Raw genomic sequence first — 5,636 nt, 5'->3', positions numbered from 1 at the left:
GCGTTCCACCAGGGTTCCGGGGTGCCTACAATGTCCACAACTTACCCAGCAAAGGCGCACTGTGATTGGGAAGAAAAGTTGGGAAAGTGGGCAAAAGTCCCGAATTTGGTCCAAAAGCACACCCAGGTTCGAGTCCCACAAGTCCCGCCGCGTTCCACCAGTGTCTCGGGGTGCCTACAATGTCCACAACGCACCCAGCAAAGGCGCACTGTGATTGGGAAGAAAAGTTGGGAAAGTGGGCAAAAGTCCCGAATTTGGTCCAAAATCACACCCAGGTTCGAGTCCCACAAGTCCCGCCGCGTTCCACCAGGGTTCCGGGGTGCCTACAATGTCCACGACGCACCCAGCAAAGGCGCACTGTGATTGGGAAGAAAAGTTGGGAAAGTGGGCAAAAGTCCCGAATTTGGTCCAAAATCACACCCAGGTTCGAGTCCCACAAGTCCCGCCGCGTTCCACCAGGGTTCCGGGGTGCCTACAATGTCCACGACGCACCCAGCAAAGGCGCACTGTGATTGGGAAGAAAAGTTGGGAAAGTGGGCAAAAGTCCCGAATTTGGTCCAAAATCACACCCAGGTTCGAGTCCCACAAGTCCCGCCGCGTTCCACCAGTGTCTCGGGGCGCCTACAATGTCCACAACGCACCCAGCAAAGGCGCACTGTGATTGGGAAGAAAAGTTGGGAAAGTGGGCAAAAGTCCCGAATTGGATCCAAAATCACACCCAGGTTCGAGTCCCACAAGTCCCGCCGCGTTCCACCAGGGTTCCGGGGTGCCTACAATGTCCACAACTTACCCAGCAAAGGTGCACTGTGATTGGGAAGAAAAGTTGGGAAAGTGGGCAAAAGTCCCGAATTTTATCCAAAATCACACCCAGGTTCGAGTCCCGCAAGTCCCGCCGCGTTCCACCAGGGTTCCGGGGTGCCTACAATGTCCACAACGCACCCAGCAAAGGCGCACTGTGATTGGGAAGAAAAGTTGGGAAAGTGGGCAAAAGTCCCGAATTTGGTCCAAAATCACACCCAGGTTCGAGTCCCACAAGTCCCGCCGCGTTCCACCAGGGTTCCGGGGTGCCTACAATGTCCACAACGCACCCAGCAAAGGCGCACTGTGATTGGGAAGAAAAGTTGGGAAAGTGGGCAAAAGTCCCGAATTTGGTCCAAAATCACACCCAGGTTCGAGTCCCACAAGTCCCGCCGCGTTCCACCAGGGTTCCGGGGTGCCTACAATGTCCACAACGCACCCAGCAAAGGCGCACTGTGATTGGGAAGAAAAGTTGGGAAAGTGGGCAAAAGTCCCGAATTTGGTCCAAAATCACACCCAGGTTCGAGTCCCACAAGTCCCGCCGCGTTCCACCAGGGTTCCGGGGTGCCTACAATGTCCACAACGCACCCAGCAAAGGCGCACTGTGATTGGGAAGAAAAGTTGGGAAAGTGGGCAAAAGTCCCGAATTTGGTCCAAAATCACACCCAGGTTCGAGTCCCACAAGTCCCGCCGCGTTCCACCAGGGTTCCGGGGTGCCTACAATGTCCACAACGCACCCAGCAAAGGCGCACTGTGATTGGGAAGAAAAGTTGGGAAAGTGGGCAAAAGTCCCGAATTTGGTCCAAAATCACACCCAGGTTCGAGTCCCACAAGTCCCGCCGCGTTCCACCAGGGTTCCGGGGTGCCTACAATGTCCACAACGCACCCAGCAAAGGCGCACTGTGATTGGGAAGAAAAGTTGGGAAAGTGGGCAAAAGTCCCGAATTTGGTCCAAAATCACACCCAGGTTCGAGTCCCACAAGTCCCGCCGCGTTCCACCAGTGTCTCGGGGTGCCTACAATGTCCACAACGCACCCAGCAAAGGCGCACTGTGATTGGGAAGAAAAGTTGGGAAAGTGGGCAAAAGTCCCGAATTTGGTCCAAAAGCACACCCAGGTTCGAGTCCCACAAGTCCCGCCGCGTTCCACCAGTGTCTCGGGGTGCCTACAATGTCCACAACGCACCCAGCAAAGGCGCACTGTGATTGGGAAGAAAAGTTGGGAAAGTGGGCAAAAGTCCCGAATTTGGTCCAAAATCACACCCAGGTTCGAGTCCCACAAGTCCCGCCGCGTTCCACCAGGGTTCCGGGGTGCCTACAATGTCCACAACTTACCCAGCAAAGGTGCACTGTGATTGGGAAGAAAAGTTGGGAAAGTGGGCAAAAGTCCCGAATTTGGTCCAAAATCACACCCAGGTTCGAGTCCCACAAGTCCCGCCGCGTTCCACCAGGGTTCCGGGGTGCCTACAATGTCCACAACGCACCCAGCAAAGGCGCACTGTGATTGGGAAGAAAAGTTGGGAAAGTGGGCAAAAGTCCCGAATTTGGTCCAAAATCACACCCAGGTTCGAGTCCCACAAGTCCCGACGCGTTCCACCAGTGTCTCGGGGTGCCTACAATGTCCACAACGCACCCAGCAAAGGCGCACTGTGATTGGGAAGAAAAGTTGGGAAAGTGGGCAAAAGTCCCGAATTTGGTCCAAAATCACACCCAGGTTCGAGTCCCACAAGTCCCGCCGCGTTCCACCAGGGTTCCGGGGTGCCTACAATGTCCACGACGCACCCAGCAAAGGCGCACTGTGATTGGGAAGAAAAGTTGGGAAAGTGGGCAAAAGTCCCGAATTTGATCCAAAATTATGCCCGGGTTGGAGTACCACGAGTCCGGCCGCGTTCCACCGGTGTCCCGGGGGTGCCTGGCATGTCCACAACTTACCCAGCAAAGGCGCACTGTGATTGGGAAGAAAAGTTGGGAAAGTGGGCAAAAGTCCCGAATTTGATCCAAAATTATGCCCGGGTTGGAGTACCACGAGTCCGGCCGCGTTCCACCGGTGTCCCGGGGGTGCCTGCCATGTCCACAACTTACCCAGCAAAGGCGCACTGTGATTGGGAAGAAAAGTTGGGAAAGTGGGCAAAAGTCCCGAATTTGATCCAAAATTATGCCCGGGTTGGAGTACCACGAGTCCGGCCGCGTTCCACCGGTGTCCCGGGGGTGCCTGCCATGTCCACAACTTACCCAGCAAAGGCGCACTGTGATTCAGAAGAAAAGTTGGGAAAGTGGGGAAAAAAAGGACCGTGAAATATCCAAAATTATGCCCGGGTTGGAGTACCACGAGTCCGGCCGCGTTCCACCGGTGTCCCGGGGGTGCCTGGCACGTCCACAACTTACCCAGCAAAGGCGCACTGTCAGTGGGGAAGACCAAACATGTCTCGGATTTTTTCCAAGTACCTTAACGAGAGAGGCTAAAAAGCACCTGTTTTTACCTTCTCTCGTTGTTGTACTTAGAAAAAAAACGAGAAAATAAAAAATCTGGGTTTTTTTCTAAGTACCTTAACGAGAGAGGCTAAAAAAAACCATTTTTTACCTTCTCTCGTTGTTGTACTTAGAAAAAAAACGAGAAAAAAATTTTTCCCCATTCATTTCAATGGGAGTTCATTTTTTTTTTGGGATTTTTTCTAAGTACCTTAACGAGAGAGGCTTAATTTTTCACCTACTTTTTACCTTCTCTCGATTTTTCGTTTTTTACCTGGTCGACCAAAACACCTCCATCTCGTTACTATGTGCACCATGTCTGACAGGCTGAAATCACAGGGAACGCGTCCGAGTCAAAGTGAGCTATTTTCGGACACAAATATGGTGTTTTCCCCCTCTATCCTCTGGTTCTTTTTTCAAACTGATCTTCCAGCATCTGAGCGACAGGGGCTCATGCAGACACCTGTGTCCGCCCGAGGGGCGCCTTCCCGGACACATATATGGTGCTTCCCCCCTCTTTACCCCGGTCCTTTTTCAAACTGATCTTCCAGCATCTGAGCGACAGGGGCTCATGCAGACACCTGTGTCCGCCCGAGGGGCGCCTTCCCGGACACATATATGGTGCTTCCCCCCTCTTTACCCCGGTCCTTTTTCAAACTGATCTTCCAGCATCTGAGCGACAGGGGCTCATGCAGACACCTGTGTCCGCCCGAGGGGCGCCTTCCCGGACACATATATGGTGCTTCCCCCCTCTTTACCCCGGTCCTTTTTCAAACTGATCTTCCAGCATCTGAGCGACAGGGGCTCATGCAGACACCTGTGTCCGCCCGAGGGGCGCCTTCCCGGACACATATATGGTGCTTTCCCCCTCTTTACCCCGGTCCTTTTTCAAACTGCTCTTCCAGCATCTGAGCGACAGGGGCTCATGCAGACACCTGTGTCCGCCCGAGGGGCGCCTTCCTGGACACATATATGGTGCTTTCCCCCTCTTTACCCCGGTCCTTTTTCAAACTGCTCTTCCAGCTTCTGAGCGACAGGGGCTCATGCAGACACCTGTGTCCGCCTAAGGGGCGCTATCTCGGACACATTTTCAACTTTTCCCGCATGAATGAAATCCTGGAACTGATTCCACCCAGGTACTTAGGGCTTCCAGGGCTTGAGCGACAGGGGCTCTGTCCGGAGCGTGTGTCCGCCTAGGGGGCGCTGTCTCGGACACATTTTCAACTTTTCCCGCATGGATGAAATCCTGGAACTGATTCCACCCAGGTACTTAGGACTTCCAGGGCTTGAGCGACAGGGGCTCTGTCCGGAGCGTGTGTCCGCCTAGGGGGCGCTGTCCCGGACACATTTTCAACTTTTCCCGCATGAATGAAATCCTGGAACTGATTCCACCCAGGTACTTAGGACTTCCAGGGCTTGAGCGACAGGGGCTCTGTCCGGAGCGTGTGTCCGCCTAGGGGGCGCTGTCCCGGACACATTTTCAACTTTTCCCGCATGGATGAAATCCTGGAACTGATTCCACCCAGGTACTTAGGGCTTCCAGGGCTTGAGCGACAGGGGCTCTGTCCGGAGCGTGTGTCCGCCTAGGGGGCGCTGTCTCGGACACATTTTCAACTTTTCCCGCATGAATGAAATCCTGGAACTGATTCCACCCAGGTACTTAGGGCTTCCAGGGCTTGAGCGACAGGGGCTCTGTCCGGAGCGTGTGTCCGCCTAGGGGGCGCTGTCTCGGACACATTTTCAACTTTTCCCGCATGAATGAAATCCTGGAACTGATTCCACCCAGGTACTTGGGGCTTCCAGGGCTCGAGCGACAGGGGCTCTGTCCGGAGCGTGTGTCCGCCTAGGGGGCGCTGTCTCGGACACATTTTCAACTTTTCCCGCATGAATGAAATCCTGGAACTGATTCCACCCAGGTACTTGGTGCTTCCAGGGCTCGAGCGACAGGGGCTCGGTCCGGAGCGCGCGTCCGCCTAGGGGGCGCTGTCTCGGACACATTTTCAACTTTTCCCGTATGAATGAAATCCTGGACCTCCGTCCAGGTACTCGGGGCTTCCCAGGACTTGAGCGACAGGGGCTCGGACCTGGGAAAAGCCCCGGCCCACTTCCCCTTTCCCCTCTAACCCTCTGGTAAACACGACTTGCCACGGAGCGGCCCTCACCGGCCGGCGTCAGCCGGTTACCCAGGTGGGGGATTCCTCCGGCCCTGCAGGTCTGCCTCTATTGCCGCCCGGCAAGCCCGATTTGAAGCGAGATCGAGACGACCCGTCTGCCCTAGTTGTCCTACATCGGACCCGCTCCGGCTCGGCCCCAGCGTCCCTTCGCGCATATGCCATCCGGGCCCACGCCCCGGGTGGTGCCGGAGGGCCTG

Source organism: Nerophis lumbriciformis, unplaced genomic scaffold (genome assembly GCF_033978685.3).
Source record: "Nerophis lumbriciformis unplaced genomic scaffold, RoL_Nlum_v2.1 HiC_scaffold_43, whole genome shotgun sequence".
In the NCBI taxonomy this organism is placed as follows: Eukaryota; Metazoa; Chordata; class Actinopteri; order Syngnathiformes; family Syngnathidae; genus Nerophis; species Nerophis lumbriciformis.
Note: the sequence above shows the minus strand (reverse complement) of the source record.